This window comes from Diabrotica virgifera, chromosome 5, assembly GCF_917563875.1.
Source record: "Diabrotica virgifera virgifera chromosome 5, PGI_DIABVI_V3a".
Classification (NCBI taxonomy): domain Eukaryota; kingdom Metazoa; phylum Arthropoda; class Insecta; order Coleoptera; family Chrysomelidae; genus Diabrotica; species Diabrotica virgifera.
This window is the reverse complement of record NC_065447.1, coordinates 74,664,619-74,682,954: the sequence shown is the minus strand read 5'-3', so window position 1 is coordinate 74,682,954 and position 18,336 is coordinate 74,664,619. Positions and strand designations below refer to the sequence as shown.

The following is an 18,336-nucleotide window of genomic DNA, read 5'->3' as shown; positions in this document are numbered from 1 at the left end:
TATATTATTATACGTTGTGTGTTTAAAATTAAAAACGTAAAATTTCTAAATAGACGTATTTGCCAAGTTGAAATCATCTCATAATATTTAGAAACTTAATCCCTTCCGGCCTTTTTATGGTAAAGACAATAAAAACTATAATGCTTTGTACATGACTATTGAAAGATTTGAGAATTGCAATTTGCCGAAATGGGTTTTCTCTTAATCTTTACCTACGTCTAGTATTTAGATACAATTATTCAGAGGCGTAACAGTTGCCCCCGCGGCATGAAGCCCCAATATATCAAGGGCCCCATCTTGTTGTCTAATATATGTAAAAATGTGTTTCTATATTATTTGCATACATACGTTTTTTAAGCAGTGCAGTATTGAAAATAAAGTTGTCCATCCGAATTAATAAAATTGTAGATAATATATTTGCTGATAGTAGATAGTGCAAGAAGAAAGTTGTTCATCTCATAGAATAATACTAATGTAATCATGTAGTAATTTTTGTTCTATTTTATTCTATACCAATTAAGATGAAAAATGTAAGTCGTCATAAACAATTCATGAATACATTCATGATCAGCGTCACGACGGACGTATTTGCTTGACAATTTGGATTTAGGTTCTAGTTACACTCCACTTCAAAGTTGGATTTATGCTGTTGGTTGCTTTTACTTTGGGGGGTGACACCCCTTCTTGGGGCGGAAAACATACGTTTAAAATAAGTCCGGAAATGTATAAATTGACTAATTATAAGCAACTTTTGTTCTTCTATAGAGTTTCTTTATCTATGCTAATACTTTTCAAGTCATTTGCGAGTGAAAATGTTTATTTTTCAAAAAAAACACGTTTTCAGACGGGTTTTTCGCAAATAACTCAAAAATAAGTATTTATCAAATTAAATATTAGATATCGAAAAAATATTTGTAGCGAAATGTAGCTTATAAGATTCAGAAACTGGTGTACTTATTCATGAAGTCTATCGACACAATAAAAGCACAGTTGAAGCTCATGAAAAATTATTCTTATTTGTCAACCTGCAATAACCAAAAAATGAAGCAATTTTCGGGAAAAACTCTTAAAACTTTTTTTAAATGTTTCAAAAAAAAGCTTTATTTTTATTTTTTATAAAAGTTTCTAGCACAAAAACTATACGAGTTACGCTCAAAATAAAGTAGTTGGCCCCTTTTTGGTAAAAAAAATCTTGAAAATCTGCTCCTATCTCGCACCCCAAATAAAATTTATCATTAGCGCTTTACCATTTCGGTACTTTAAATATTTATTGCTATATGATCTGTAAGTTTGACCGGTTCGAAATTCTTATTTTTGAAAAAAAATTAAAAAATGTTTTATTTTGGAAAAATGCCTTTTTTTTCAAAATAACTTAAAAAGTATTATAGTGATACGAAAAATCTCAAAGAGTAAAGAAATGTAGGTAGGTCTTGCTTTTAATAAATATTTTGGCTTTATTTTGTTTTTCTGTAAGACAAAAATTGGTTAAGACATGGCTGTTTAAAATTTGCATATACTCGTGATTAGTGACTCGTTCAAGCCCTTAAACTAGAACCCATTTAAAAATAAGCACTTTAAACCGGTGAAACTTACAGGTCGTATAAAAAGGTTAGGTAATTTGTAAAGCGATAATGATTAGTTTCATTTGGGGCGCTAAATAGGGGGAGATTTTCACAATTTTTTACCAAAAAATGGGATTAACTCTATTTTGAGCGTAACTGGCTTAGTTTTGATGCTAGAAACTTTTGTAAAAAATAAAGCTTATTTTAAGCTCTTTAAAAAAGTTCTAATGAGTTTCCCCGAACAATATTTCATTTTTTGGTTATTCCACGTTGAAATATTCGATTTGGAATTTGACGAATAAGAAAATCTTTTCATGAGCTACAAGTTTTCTTTATTGAGTCGATAGACTTCTTTTTTGTTTCACTTTTTTTATAAGCTAAATACATTTTTGCTAACAATATTCTTTTCGATCGAATACTTACTCTTTGAACTATTTGCGAAAAATCGCCTAAAAACGTGTTTTTTTTGTTCAACAATAAATATTTTTACTCATAAAATAAATAACTCGAAAAGTCTTGAGTTGACCTCTTTGGTGGTGACACTGAAAATTACACGGTATCGCCATATTTTACGTTGATTTACTGGGCTGTAACACATATATACCTCGTCCAATTTACTTACCGTTGCACGTCATCCGCGCCATAGCCTGTGACACGATACCAACACGAAATATCTAGGCGGTAGGTGTGTTCCCCTTTAGAATCATTTTGATTCTAAAAAAGAACACACCCACCGCCTAAATATTTCGTGTTGGTATCGTGTCACAGGCTATGGCGCGGATGATGTGCAACGGTAAGTAAATTGGACGAGGTATAGGTATTTGTTACACATGTTGCATTGGGTAATTTTTTAAAGGGGGCTCCATTTCCAATTCTGCGGGGGGGCCCCGACGGAGTTTGTTACGCCACTGTATATACAGTACACTGTTGGTTTCTGCCCGAAATTTACCTGAACTAGTTCTGGCAGGTAACTCTTTGATGTCAGAAGTAGAAAACTGGTTCTTGAATTCAAGACTAGTTTTAAATCCTGAAAAAACTAAAGCTGTATTCGTTAAAACAAACCGAGTCCTGACATTCGTCCTGACACATTTGACAATATTAACCTAAATGAACATCTGATACCCTTTTCTGAGTATGTCAAATCATATCGAGAATCTATGTAAAAAACTAAACCGAGCTTGGTATGGTTTGAGAATTCTTGTAAAAAATGTTAACATCAATGTAGTAAAGTCTTTTTATTTTTCTAATTTTTATTTGAGAGCTCGATATAACATCATAGTATGGGGAGATAGTAAGTAGTTCTTTCAAGTTACAAAGTTTTTAAAATACAAAAAAAAAAGTAGTATTTGTCATGAAGCAATTAAAATACTCTGAATCATGAAGCAACCATTATTTAACATATCTCTCACCTTTGACACCAGAAACAAGTTTAACTACAATATCCCTTATCATGGGCTTACATTACTGGAAATAGGAGCTTTAAGGCGGCACCAGACATACGGTATTTGGCAAATACTGAACAAGTGATCGCTATTTGCCTATTAGTGTGGAGAGGTTGCTTGCTATTTGGCATTTACCAATTTTAGTGCTTGTCGAATATTTGTTGTGTTCCCATACATTGTCGTCAGTCTTTTCAACACTTCAAAGTAAATGAATATCTGCCGTGGTGAATCTCAAATATGTGGTGCAAGGTGCTTGCCGTTTAACGAACACTTTCATGAGCACTCAAATATTTGATATTTAGCAAGCACTTGTTCAGTAATTGCCAAATACCGCAAATCTGGCGCCGCCTTTATATGCAGGTATACAATTCTACAACCACCTGCCTCTACACTTGAAGATATCTGAAGATATCTCCATGATAAAAAGGGAGATTGTAAGCTTTTTGTGTAAATTAGAACTATATATTATTATAACAAACGATTTTATGAATAGTACATGGAACTAACATATTATCTAAATGTACCTAAGGGGCTGTTCAAGTATTATGTAACGCAGGTTGGGGGGGGGGGCCAAAAATCTTCAAAAATTGCATTACGTAATACGTAAATGTCCCATTAAGATGCGTTACATATGGGGAAGGGAGTGGTCAAAAACCGCATTATGTATTACTTGAATGCTCCCTAAGTATATAAATTTATGTAAGTAGTGCACTTGCTAATTATTGTTTTTTTACATTTATGTAAATGTCATAATTTTTAAACCTGTATCTTTGACTGCCCTTATACATTTCTTTTCTGTTAAAACTATGTATTTAAGTGTAATAAATTTCAGATTTAGCCATACGGCTCACACTCCCTCTAAGGGGAAAATTTACTCATCTCAGACGGTGTCTGAAAGTTGGTCGAGAACACTTCGTCGACGGAAAATTGGTCGACAACATTTGGTCGACAAACAGTTGGTCGAATGCACAATTCATCGAATGGAAAATTCGTCGACGAACATTTGATCGAATGGAATTTTCGTCGACAAACTGTTATTTATCTTTAGGATAAAGGGATTAATGGTGACAAACGACGCCGACAAGTAACTGGAATATTGTATTATACATTTTTTTTGGGGGTTTTGTTAATTTTGTTTCTAAATCTTACTTATTTTTACAAACGACGCCGACGGGTTGTTGGTTTTTATTTTGTTAACTGGAATATTGTATTATACATTTTATTTTTTTTTTGGTTTGGTTAATTTTTTTCTAAATCTTAATTATTTTCAAATTTAATGAAAAAATTGGCTGCGGTGGGAGAGTAGACAGCAAATATAAACCGATATTTTAATTAGTGATGTTGTACCGTTCTTCTTTTTGGTGTCGGCGTACTTGAGAACGGAGCATTTACGGACAAGTCAAATTTGGGGGGTACCCAAATGTGGGGGCACTTGCGGACAAGACGAAATATGCGAGATGCTGAGGTCAATAAATTGTTAGGGAATCGAGGCAATTCCGTACAATGTTTTCGACTGCAATAAACTTTCTTTCTGAACGAAGCTTTCTTTATAAACATTAGAAAATTTAAAATGCAACATTTAAATGACTGAAAGATCATTTTTATACAAAAAAAATTCAAGACGATTCTTGTAAAAATGAGCCATTCATGATGCGCCAAAAGTGGAGGGCTTAAAAGTAAAGCTATTCTTACCATATTGATTTTATTATCAAAAACTTAATTCACAACTGCACATTATTTATAAAAGCAATACCTCCTATTCTAATCAACGGAAATTGATGTTCTTTTTGAAGTGAATACTTCTTATTGCTTGGTATGGAAATTTACTAAATTCTTATTTGGAGTTATAAAAAAATCGTGACGCGAGTGGTAAGCGTTCGGTATACCTTAATGTACATATTTATATTACACTGTAATATACACTTATTCAAACTTTCATAGTATTATCCTGAATTTTCTACTGTTTGACTGGTTTCAGGGTGATTTATTATAAATACATGTGTGTCGTATCTACTATAATGTTTGAAAAAATTTTACAAATCACTATAGTGTTGAAACCACCCCGAAGACAGCCGATCATAAAAAATTTGGAATCTATATTTAGTTTTACCATAAAAGCATGTGTCGCACTTTGTTTTTAAGAAAAATTTAATACATCACCCCTCTAAGGTTGAAACGACCTAATCCCAATTAATTATTTAAAATTCGCGATGTACAGTTGAAGTCACCCTGAAACCATTCAAACAGTAGCAAATGCAGGACCAGGTTTACTATGAAAGTTAAAATAAGTGTTATATATGTACGGTATACCGCAAGCTTACCACTCGCGTCACGACTTTTGAATGACGCCAAATACGAATTTAGTATTTGGCGTCAAATTTCCATACCAAGCGATTAGAAGTATTCCCTTCAAAAAGAACATCAATTTTCGTTGGTAAGAACCGGAGGTATTGCGCCTTTTATAAATGTGTATGTGTAGTTGTGAATTAAGTTTTTGATAATAAAATCAAGAGGGTAAGAATCGCTTTACTTTTAAACTCTTCACTTTTGGCGCATCATGGACGGCTCATTTTTACAAGAATCGTTTTAATTTTTTTGTATAAACATGCTCTTTCAGTCGTTTAAATATTGCTTTTCAAATTTTATAATATTTAAAAACAAAGCCCCGGTGAATTTTTGAAAAAAAGTGGCTAAATCGGGTTTTAAGGGTTGTAGGGCATTAAATGTTTGTTTCAGTTTGTATAAGAATACCAACATGTCGAATAAAAAAAAAATAACTTCCTACATGTTGTTGTTCTGAAGCTATTTTCTTGTGGCATTTTTTCAATTAACTAGTTTTGATGGGAAATAAGCCACAATTTTACTAAAAAAATGATTTTATTAACGTTTCGACGCTCAAATCGGGTGTCGTTGTCAAAATAAAACCATTTTTTTAGTAAAATTGTGGCTTATTTCCCATCAAAATTAGTTAATCCCTACATGTTAATGCGGTTGAGTTATTTTAATTGTTTATAAGCTTAAAATAACACTACTTTTTCAAAATTATTTTATAATATTTATTATAAACTTTTTAATCAAGACTTGATCTAATTTGATAAATTGAGCCTTTGATTTGATGTCTTTAGAATGTATGTTGACCTAATAGCATACCTTATGCATAATAACCTTATGCATAATAACGCTGTAGATAGAAGCTTTTTGGGATAAACAATTTCAATTTTACAATAACTATTATGTAAAACTTCTTGCAATTTTAACGGCTGAATACTTCTAATATTGTTTCTTTACTTACGCGAAAATAAAGTGTTTAGTGTATTTTTAGAAAAATTATTAATCATTTTCAAAAAATCGACTTTTGAAGCTATTTTCCCAATAACTAAGCAACAAATTAACAAAAATAACTTTTCAAACACTCATTTTATAGAATTTTCTATGCTTCTTCAGTAAAATTGTATCACCTTTCCATACGGCATACCGGTCTCCACCTTTAATATTAAAAATCAAATAGCGATCTTTAATTGTTTATATATTGTTTATAAGGTAAAAAGTACGTTTCATCTTTAGCATAATTTTTATATTGGATGTTGTAACCAAATTTACCCTAAGCAGTTCTTAGATACCTGTATCAACGGATGTCACGAGAGAGGCCATTTTTATTTGCTAATTTCTCTGGTCTATCACACCCTTTCTTGTCTGTGTTTACAATACAAATCATTAAGGGCCGATTTCTCATATCGAGTTCAACTCCAGTTTAACCTGAACTTTTAGTGAACGTCAGTTTAAAGTCAAAATCGTCTTTCTCAATTCACGTTCAACCGATGGCAGTTTAAACTTGAACGATGCTTGAATGCTAGAATTCGGCCGTTCAAAGATTTCTGAACCCAGTTCAGATGATTTCATGGATTACGCATGCGTTGTATTAACACGAAACGCTGTCATAATATAAATATATCCTATTTTATTATATTAAGCCTAACGATAAACGATAACATTATTTTTGTTTTTATAACATTTATTTATAATTATTAAAATGACTATTTGACTATTGGGACCGTGCAAGTTCGGCAAAGCGACCTCTATTTCTACGCTCTGTACTTTTATTCGCACTTTTAATTATATTGGCCAATTATATTAGTCCTGGTTGCTGGATAATTGTCAAGACCATAGTCCAAAAAAATAATAAGAAGAAAAAATAAGATGCAGGTTATGTTTAGCAAACGTAAACAATTGTATGTAGTAAATAAAATCAGTTATTAAAATGCAGTACTGCAAGCAAAATACAATTAATTAAATTTACCTTTATATAATAATTGCATATCATATCAATATTGTGGAGCAATATATAATTTTTCTGCGTCAGTGACAGAAGGTATGAAATATACGTCAATTTGACAATTTCAATTGACAATGTGAATTATTTAAGATAGTTGCAATATTTCTCCGCGACTCGCGCACGGTCGTTTCTCGTTTCCCTTTCCAAGTACTTGCACACCGCGAATAAATACTTAAATTTAACTTTATTCAAAAACAGCATACAAACGGTAGTTCAAAATGGCGACAGTTTTTTACCTTTTGCCATCTATTGGCATTTCTCGAAAGCTGTACAACGTGCACTGACATGAACGCGCAATGAGAAATGCATTCCAAACAAAACGGTGGTTCACCAGTGAACCTGGTTCAACTGAACCATAGATTACCGCAGGTATGAGAAATCGACCCTAAGCCACATAAAGAGGTAGGGCAATAAACTCACTATAGCTATAGAAATGCTCTACTACAAAATTTTAAAAGATAAGACTCTAGGTAATTATAACGCAACAAGTACCTGCATTTTAAGACCCAGGTAGATTTTTGGGGGTGACACTATGCCGATGGGTCTTTGCCGATGATTACATTCAATTGAGATGGTAGGTATGAATCACCTCTATAGTCCAACCATTTTTAATTGAAGGCGACTCATCTACAAATTGAGCTGAGAACTATCGGCAACAATGTTAAATTTTAAAACTAAATTTATACCGGGGGCATTTTTATTGGGTATGCCTTGCCAATGTGCATAAGGGAAAAAGGAAGATGATTTCATAAAATTTGCCCCGGTAACAATATACCTCCGGTCTATGGGTCCTATTTACGAGCGACTAAGTTGAACAAATTCCTTGAACACTGTGAATCATTGGTAACCTTATCAATACTTCGTTGGTCTATATATTTACGTCCAAGGAAGGGTGAGAATCCAAGAAATATTCTACTCGTAAACAGGTGTCCTTATCTGCATGGACGTAGACGTGGGGTGTTTTTTTCTTGTGACATGGGATCAAGCCACAATTTAAGTTTTAAATTAAACATATTTGACGTTTCAATTTCCAACTTGGAAATCACTATCAAAATACAAAACTTTAATAATTTAATCAAATTTTGTTTTTGACGCTTGGTAAAAAAATCTTCTCTAATAATTTAATTTGATCTCACTCATTAATATTGACAATTCAGACATAATATATTATATGTATGTACATTTTAAAGTAGATTTATTTAGTAAATCTTAATCTTCGATCCATTGTCTTCACTCTTGTTCGTATTCTCGATTTTTCTTTCGTTTACTTGATTAAAAAAAACTCCACCATGTTTTTATTTTTAATAGGCGTGTTGGAAATACCGGGTGTCCACTTATATTTTCCCCCATTTTAACTGCCTATAACTTCTAAACGGCTCAAGATAAAAAAATGTAGTTTTCGCTGAAATGTTTTATTTTAGTAAAAGTTTGGTCTGAATGGATTGGATTTTTTATATCGCTTTCAAATACGAAAACAAAAATGGCGGATTATTGAAAAAAAACGTTGTTGCCTTTTTTTAAATGGAACACCCAGTATATTTTTTTGTATATTGAAAGAAAGGTCATTTACCTATCCAGCGATATAAAGTCTTTCAAAATCGGTTGTCAAATCACTGAGTAATTAATTTTTAAAATGAGAGGTGCAACGTGGATATCACATACCTAAATACCATACTAAGCAAATTGATATTATGTTATGTGATTTCCACATTTGACAACCGATTTAAAAAAAAAAATTATCTCTGGATAGGAAAGTGACCATTTTTCAAGTTACAAAAAAATATACTGGGTGTTTTAATAAAAAAAGTCAACAAAGTTTTTTTTTCAAAAATCCGCCATTTTTTATTTAAAAGCGATATAAAAAATGGTCATTTACCTAAAAACTTGAAAAAAACGGTCATTTACATATCCAGCGATATAAAAAATTTTAAAATCGGTTGTCAAATGACTGAGCAATTAATTTTTAAAATGAGGGATGCAATGTGGAAATCACATAACATAATATCAATTTGCTTAGTTATGTTATTTAGGTATGTGATATCCATGTTGCACCTCTCATTTTAAAAATTAATTACTCAGTGATTTGACAACCGATTTTAAAAAACTTTATATCGCTGGATAGGTAAATGACCTTTCTTTCAATTTACAAAAAAATATGCTGGGTCTTCCATTAAAAAAAAGTAAACAACGTTTTCTTCAAAAATCCGCCATTTTTGTTTTCGTACTTGAAAGCGATATAAACAATTCAATCCATTCAGACAAAACTTTTACTAAAATAATACATTTCAGCGAAAACTGCATATTTCTATCTTGAGCCGTTTAGAAGTTATAGGTAGTTAAAATGGGGGAAAATATAAGTGGACACCCGGTATTTTCTGATCTTTTTAAAACTTTGGAGCAATAATTGCAGCGAGTTTGTTCTTAGTTCATTTGCCATTATTCTTTCGCGTTTTAATACCTGCAAAATAATATTCACGCGGTTCCCAAAGATCAAGGATAGTAAATGAAACTCAATACTTATTATAAACACACATCATAATGATAATTTGAAGTGAAAACTGACCTTGAAATACTGTATAGATAGGTACTCTCTATTAGTGATGTAACGAATATTCGTATTCGCATTCGCGAATATTCGCATATTTTTGCATATTCGCATTCGCATTCATATTCGCGAGATTTGTGTGAATATTTTGCGAATATGAACATCAGAAAAAAAGAGGATAATATTAGGTTAATAAAATCAAAATCTATTTACATCTTATCTTTTTTTATTAAGAAAAGGTAACTTATGCCCGGTTGCACCAACAGATCTTAAGCTTAAGTCGAGAATATCATAAGAATTAATATAATATAATTATAATATATTACAATAAGAATACCATAATATAATAATAGATATAATTGATAATAAGGTAAGAATCTAAAATTATGGTGCAACGTAAGTGATACTCAAGGAGGCCCTATCTATAAGTAGAGCTTAGCTAAGCTGGAGCTTAAGATCTGTTGGTGCAACCAGGCATAAACCTCGTATAATCACATTATCATCCTTCACTTTATTTTATTATTTGTTATTATGTAATAAACCTTAAGATTCAGATTGATTTAAACTAAATATCAATTAACTTCTCATTAGAACTTTAGAAAACATTACAAAAATACAAACAAAATTTAAAAAAACTGAATATTCGCATTCGCATCCGCATTCGCGAATGTCGGTAGCAGATATTCGCATTCGCATTCGTATTCGCGAATGTTCAAAAAATGACATTCGTTACATCACTACTCTCTATTAATAAAATTTTACTTTATTTACTATTTTACTTCGAAAATAAGCCGCACTTTAAGTTGAAAATTCAATTTATTTGACGTTTTGACTTCCACTTCGGAAATCGTTATCAAAATACAAAATATTAATAGGTACGTATCACTTTCAGAAGTGGAAGTCGAAACGTCAAATGAATTGTTTTTTCAACTTATATTGTGTCTTATTTTCCAAGTAAAATAGTGTATAATCATTAATATAACTAATATTGGATACATTATGGTGCAAATGATTGGAATAAATTCGTTCTTTCGTAAACCAGCGACATTCAGGATAAATCCTGAGACAGGCCGACTTTTATTTTTGAATTATGATGTATATCATACTAATGACGTCATCCATTTGAGCGTGATGACGTAATCGGCGAATTTTTTAAATGAGAATGGGAGTCGTGTACTAGCTCATTTGAAGGGTTATTTATTCAATTATCTATTCAGTAATATAAACATTGATATAATTACTCATAAGAAAAATTATTTTTAATAAATTAATCGACGCAAAAAGAAGAATGTGTGTAATTTATTTAATTCAAAAAACATTCTAATGCTTTCAGAAAATAGAAAAAATGTTGTTTATTTCACAAATAAACATTGTTTTTCGCTTAAATTAAATAATGTTTAAACTTTAAAGGGGCAGATGGGTGGCAGCTCGAACATTAAAATTAAGTGAAAAGCAATGTTTATTTATCAAAAACCATTTTTTTTCTATCTTCTGACAGCATTAGAATGTATTTTAAATTAAATAAATTTCATGCATTCTTTTTTTGAGCCAATTTAATTAAAAAAAATTTCTTGAACACCCTGTATAAATAATTATGTTAATGTTTATACTGCTGAATAGAGAATTGAATAACCTTTCAAGTAACTATCACACGACCCCTATTGTAATTTAAAAAATTACAATATCATGATCGATCATGTCATCACGCCCAAATGAATGACGTCACTAGTACGATATATGTCTCAAAAATCATAATTTAAAAGTAAAAATCGACCTGTTTCAGGACTTTTCCTTAAAGTCGGTGGCTTACGAAATAACGAATTTATTCCAAACATGCATCACACTGTACGTAATTACATAAGATGCCACAAAGAAATAGATTCAGAAGAATATTTACTTTATTTTGTTAGAAAACTAGAAAATACTTGTCAAAACATACATGATAATTTAATAATTACATAGATCTTAGATTTAACTTTTACGCAATTACTTACCTACCTGTTTATATAAATAATAAATAATTAAAATATTATTTTGGTACGCCACTGCAAAGCTGACAAGTGAACTATTGGTGAATAGTTTTAAGTGCGATGTTGCCAATGAAACACCTTCAATTAAAAATAGTTGAAGTATAGTAATATTTTAATGGCTTTGTAATTTAACTTCATGGGGGTACGAAAGAATTAAAAACTTTTAAAAATTTGAAAGAACATAGTTTTTGGGGGGTATAGACGTGTTTTACACAATTTTTAAATATCCCTAAAAACTCAGTTATTTCAAATTATATGTACGTAACCTATAGAAAACCTTGAGTTAGTCTATTTTGAAGCATATAAAATGGAGAATATCCCAAAAAACTACCGAAAAAATAAACAGTTTTCCGGATTTTTGAAGATGGCGCACCGTACGATAAATACGTAATAAATTTGAAAAAAGTCAGGAATATAGTTTTTGATAAAATTCACAAAACGCAAAAAATATTAGACATGCAGCCATCGCCAAAAAAAGTTATACGTACCTATCAAAAAAACAAAAAAAAAAAATTGAGGTTATGTACACTAGACCTTTGGGTTCATAAAAATAGATGTTTTGTAAAAGCCTCAGATGTGCGTGTGAATTTTTTGTAATTTATAATTTAATTGCAAAACAACTTAAAAAAAAAATAAAATCGAAAAATTGACCTTTTTGGATGTGGGGAAAGGGGAAGGGGGTGGTGGGCTAAAATTGCGGTGAGTCTTAATTTTTTTTAATCATATAGAACGTAAAAAAATAAAAAAAACCTTCAGGCTGTATCGACCTCAAAAAATATGATTAGACCTGCAAAAATGGTTTTTGGGGGGTATAAAAGTGATTCGCCCAGTTTTTAAATATCATAAAATACTCACTTATTTCAAATTATACATGATCTATCAACAAAACCTTGAGCTGATCTATTTCGAAGTCTATAAAATGGAGAAAGTCCCCAAAAACCCCCTAAAAAACTGTTTTCCGGATTTTTCAAGATGGCCCAGTTGACGGAAAAATCTGAAAAAAATCAGATAGATAGTTTTTGATAAAATACATACAATGCAAAAAAATTGGACCTGCAGCCATCTTAAAAGAAAAATTATAAGTTTAAAAAAATAAAAAAAAATGAGGTTATGTACACTCGACCGACGAGTCTATAAAAAGTGGACATGTTTTGTGAAAGTCTCAGCTATACGTGTGAATTTTTTGAAATTTTTAAATCAATTTCAGCCCAACTAAAAAAAAATTAAATCGAAAAAGTTTTTGGATGTGATGGAGGGGTAAGGGTAAGGCATAGAACGTAAAAAAATGAATAAAATTAAATTCTGGTAGTGAGGGCACTTTGCCTATCTTAACGGGGGGTATCCTTATGTCAATGGAAAAAATAATATGTATTTTAATAGAAGGGACTCAAAAATGTCATTATATGCCATTATAACAAGTTATTTTGATTTAAAACAAGTTTTTGATCAAATTGTATAGTGTAGAAAACGTTAAAATACCGTTTTTACATTTTCCTCCATTCCCAAAATACGTCACAATCGATTTGGCTGAAAATTTGCCCACAGATAGCCAAAACATAGTACTTTAAGTAGTTATAAGGATTTTAATAATATTACAATACTAAAAAGGTTACATGCAATCATATCAGACTCAAAAGTATATTAGTCCAGTCGGGATATCATTTGGCCTTGCATGCCGAGCTGCCCAAAATTTTATTTTTTTAATCTTTAGGGGGGTCAATAGTAGCCTAAATTTAAAATCGCGAATGAATTCCTCCATTACGTTAGCCGCCATCTTGATTTTTTTTGGAAAAGGAGAACCGTTTTTGCTCAATATCTCCACCATTTTTAACTTTGCGACAAAAATGGTAGGAACTGAAATTGTTCCAAATAAATCGTATTTTTATTACAATAGCTTTTTAACAATTTTTGTCGTGAGGTCGATATTTTCCGAGTTGATTGTACTTACAGTAGACGCCTATATTTTTGACTATGATATTGCATGTAATTTTTTTGGTATTGTAATATAATTCAAATCCTTCGAACCACTCAAAGTCCTATGTTTTGGCTATTTGCGGGCAAATTTTCAGCTAAATCGATTATGATGTTTTTTGGGAATGGAGTAAAATGTAAAAAACGGTATTTTAACGTTTTCTACCCCATTCTAGTTTTAGTTCTCGTGTGAGTCGGACGTGTCAATAGCCGGTGCTGACGAGTAATCTAAACGCTTTACTAATACGAATAATAAATATCGATAATTATTCAAATAATATATAGACTAATAACTCGCGTTTTCATTTCTATTTTTTAATTAAATGAGTGCGGACACGGGCGGTAAACCGCCCCCTGAACCTGATGGACCTCCCAATACCACCCTTAGTAGTCCAGATGTTGAAATGGAATCCCCTAACAATTTTAAAGGTTTTAGTAAGGCTGAACTCAACCAAACTGTAAGTACTTCCGATCCTATTAAATCTAACGATGACAAACAAAAAGAAATTTTTAAGTATACCATAAATGACCGTGGACCGTTCCATATATATGTTGAAAATAAAGATAGCGATCTTAAAGGTAAACTTAATGCATTAAAAATTGGTGACATTATTCTTACAAAATTCCCAGAATTAGATAATAAAATAATTAGTATCGATACAATTGGCAGAAATAAATTAAGAATTAAATTTACGGATTCTAAAAACGCTAATTACCTTATCGACAAGAAAGACGATCCGGTTTTTGTTAAAAACAATTTGGATGTTTATATACCTAAATTTATTATTATTAGACAAGGTGTTATACGGGATGTCTCAACAGAATTCTCCGATGAATATCTTAAAAATAAAATTAAAAAATTCGAAATAAATTATAATTTTGAGGTAGTAAACGTTTCTAGAATAAATAGAAAAACGGTTACCGATGATAAAATAAATTATGTTCCTACTAAATCGTGTGTAGTAAGCTTTAAAACACAAGTACTTCCAAAATACGTTACTATAAATAAGGTGTTGAAAGAAATTGAACCATATCAACAAAAAGTCCTGCTTTGTTTCAACTGTTTGCGATTTGGCCACCAGGGGAAGCATTGTAGGAGTAACCCCCGTTGTAACAATTGCCAGAAAGACCATAATACAAAAGAGTGTCAGGAAACAACATTAACCCCAAAATGTTTTAGTTGTATGGGAGACCACTTCACAACAAATCTTAAGTCATGTCCAGAATTCAAAAGACAGAAATTAATTAAAGAATGCATGACTAATAGTAATATTAATTACCATGATGCCAACAAACAAATTCCCCGCAAATCTTATGCAGACGTAACATCAAATAACATTATTAAAGATTCTCATCAACAAAATTTGCCTTCTTCTAATTACCCTCTTGTTAACCAAAGCAAAGAATACATATCTCTCACAAGAACCGACACGGACGGCGATTCTTTTGTTGTTAGCATGTACTTAATTTTAGTATCGAGTTGGCAAGTGTACACGCGAGTACACTGAGAAAAGTCTCGCACATTTCTGGCGTGTATCAATAAAATTTTAGTTGCACTGAGAGAAAGGTTGCATGCACGGCCGGCTTTTGTTGACATTCTTAATATGGTGGAATTATTGTTGATTTACAAAAGGTTGCAAATACAACACAAAGTAATGGTGAGAATTATATTGATTAAAACCATGGATAAAATACCTTTTTTATCCTGATTTTAGCATTGACCAATAATAAAATATATTATAGTGGCGTGACATTCACTAATTATTCTTTTTGGCTTATATTGATACAACGATACAAAATATAATTTGTTGTTTTCAGCAATTTTGAAAAAGTGTGAACAAGTTGGTGAGAATTTGAACGACTTGGTGTGACCTAATAGGCTGTCTGTCCGTCCGACCGCGAATATAACTCCTTCAGTCACTATACCAGGTAGAATGACAAATGAGGTGTCAAATGAAAGCTTATAATCCATGGATGGTACTCAAGGTGAGACATTTGACCTAGACTGTCTGTCCGTCCGACCGGAAATGTAACTCCTCCGTCACTATACCAGGTAGAATTACAAATGAGGTGTCGAATGAAAGCTCATAATACATGGATGGTACTAAAGGTGGGAAATTTGACCTAGGACTTCCGGTTTTAGAAATACGACCGGAAGTACTCTTTTAAAGTCACCGCAATAGCACAAGTGATATATTATTCGACGCGCATTCGCAAGACGAGAACAAATACATACTTCTGGTTTCATGACTGTCTGTCCGTCCGACCGCGAATACAACTCCTCAGTTACTAATACAGATAGAATGACAAATGAGGTGTCGAATGAAAGCTTATAACCCATGGATGGTATTAAAGATGAGAAATTTGACATCGGACTTCGGTTTTAGAGTTACAACCGTAGGTACTGCTTTAAAGTTACTCAAAATATGATATGAATGTAAAACAAGATGACAAAATTAGTAAAATCGTAGATCAATCGACGCAAAGTTACACGAAGAGCTCCAATATCGACTTCCAGTTCTACTTTCGATTACTTTGGGTGAAAACCTAGGACCAATTACTTGTTTGTCGAGGTATTTCCTAATTCATTATATTCGTTATTTCGTAAAATAATCGAAAAATAACAGCCGTTGTAACCGTCACGGAATCCAATTCTTTTTGGATGACAAATGTTCGTGATCAACAACAAGAAACTGTATGTTAAAATCGAATGTCAATATTTTCAATTTTTATTGTCTTGGAAACCAGCCAAAACATTCCTAGACCTGGATCCCGCGTAAGAAAGAAAAGTTGATTAATAGCAAGCTGAAAATTTGTTAATAGCTTAACGGTGTCCAGTCGGACAAACTTTGATGCACGGGAACACTGGAACAGGGGAAGTTTTAACTGTGGAGCTTGATAAACGTGTCGTCCTGACAAGTTTATGATTGTGAACAATAGCAAGTTGTTTTTAAGTTTATTCGATAGCCAACGTTATGTAATATATGCGAAAATGTTTGTCCGACAAAAATGTTGGGCATTTTAACGAGTCCGACACGTAGAACATGTCACATCACAGGAATTATGTTGGTGATGAATAGCAGTCTGATTTTTGCATGAGAGTTTAATGAAAGGTTAAAAAAGCAATTGGAAGTTCTGCCCGACAAAATTAATGGGAAGTTTTCGTAGTCGGACATTCTAAACAGGTAAGATATAGACAAAAATGCTGGTGATAAATAGCTTTCCGACAAAGACGAAATTTAATTAAGTAAATTATTCCTTACCAAGAATGACTATTGTCGGAAAAAAATAAGGGGTAGATTTTGTAGTCGGACAATTTAAAAAAATAATTTTTGAAATTTCAATAAGGGGTGATTATTCTATGTCAAAAGTACCTGCAATCAATTACAATCGATATCTTTCGATTTATCTCAACATCATTTAGATACCTCACTGTTATACATTTATAGTAGATCAGGCAAATTATATTATGGATTGAGTGGTCTAGCTATCTTTGTCTGCCACATGCGCGGGATCGCTTGGTTAAAAGAGATAGATAGACCACCTATCGACTTTTTGCACTGTATTCCCTGTCTACCCGTATGTCTATGAATACATTTCCATTTAAGAAAAACTGTCACTTTTGACAATAATTCATAATAAATTGCAATCGTAACTTCAAATTTAAACTAATCGATTTATTTTGGCAGCAAATTATTCTTGCCATGTGACATATGAATTACATTATTATTTCATTTGTAGAAAGTTGATAAAAATTACGTTATACAATTTTAGTAATAATTTATTTAGGTACCCTTTTTCAATCAAGCAAAGCATTATAGCAACGAAGAATGATATTCAATAGAAATTTCACAATTATCTGGCAACTGAACCTCATTGAATTGATGACCAAGTATTTTACTAACTTTGTAAAATGTTCGAAAATTACTCAAAAATGTTCCGTTGAATGGTTTCACTTTTGATTTTTCGACTTAAAATTTAAACTGTTGACACTCAAAAATAGACACAAAAACACTCCATAGTTAATATAAATTTTAATTTCCAACACACGTGGCAAACAGAAACTCAGAGACCAATACTACTTTCTATAGCACAAAGTGTCACACTGACAAATGCAGCCTTCTAATACATACTTCTGAGCATAATGTGTCATATTTACGTATATTCTTATAAGCACCGAAGTTTTAGACTCTTCACATTTTTCAATGTCGTTTACAGGATTAAGATTTGAGTATGGAAAAAATGTATATGGGCCATTTCACGAACATACGCCTGTTTTGGATTACTTCGACAACGAATATTTTACTGTGTAACATAAGAAGTACTAAAGTAAATGGCGCTAATAATTATTCCAATAAACAACAATGTAATTTGCAATTTACTTTCGTTCTTCTTATTTTGAACAGTAAAATATTCGTTGTCGAAGTAATCCAAAACAGGCGTATGTTCGTGG

General features: G+C 31.8%; 1 protein-coding gene across 1 annotated transcript in view; it reads left to right on the top strand.

The window, feature by feature from the left end:
- Nucleotides 1-18,336, top strand: part of LOC114342876 (zinc finger protein 26-like) — a 52,374-nt gene that overhangs the window by 536 nt on the left and 33,502 nt on the right. The window lies entirely within an intron of this gene.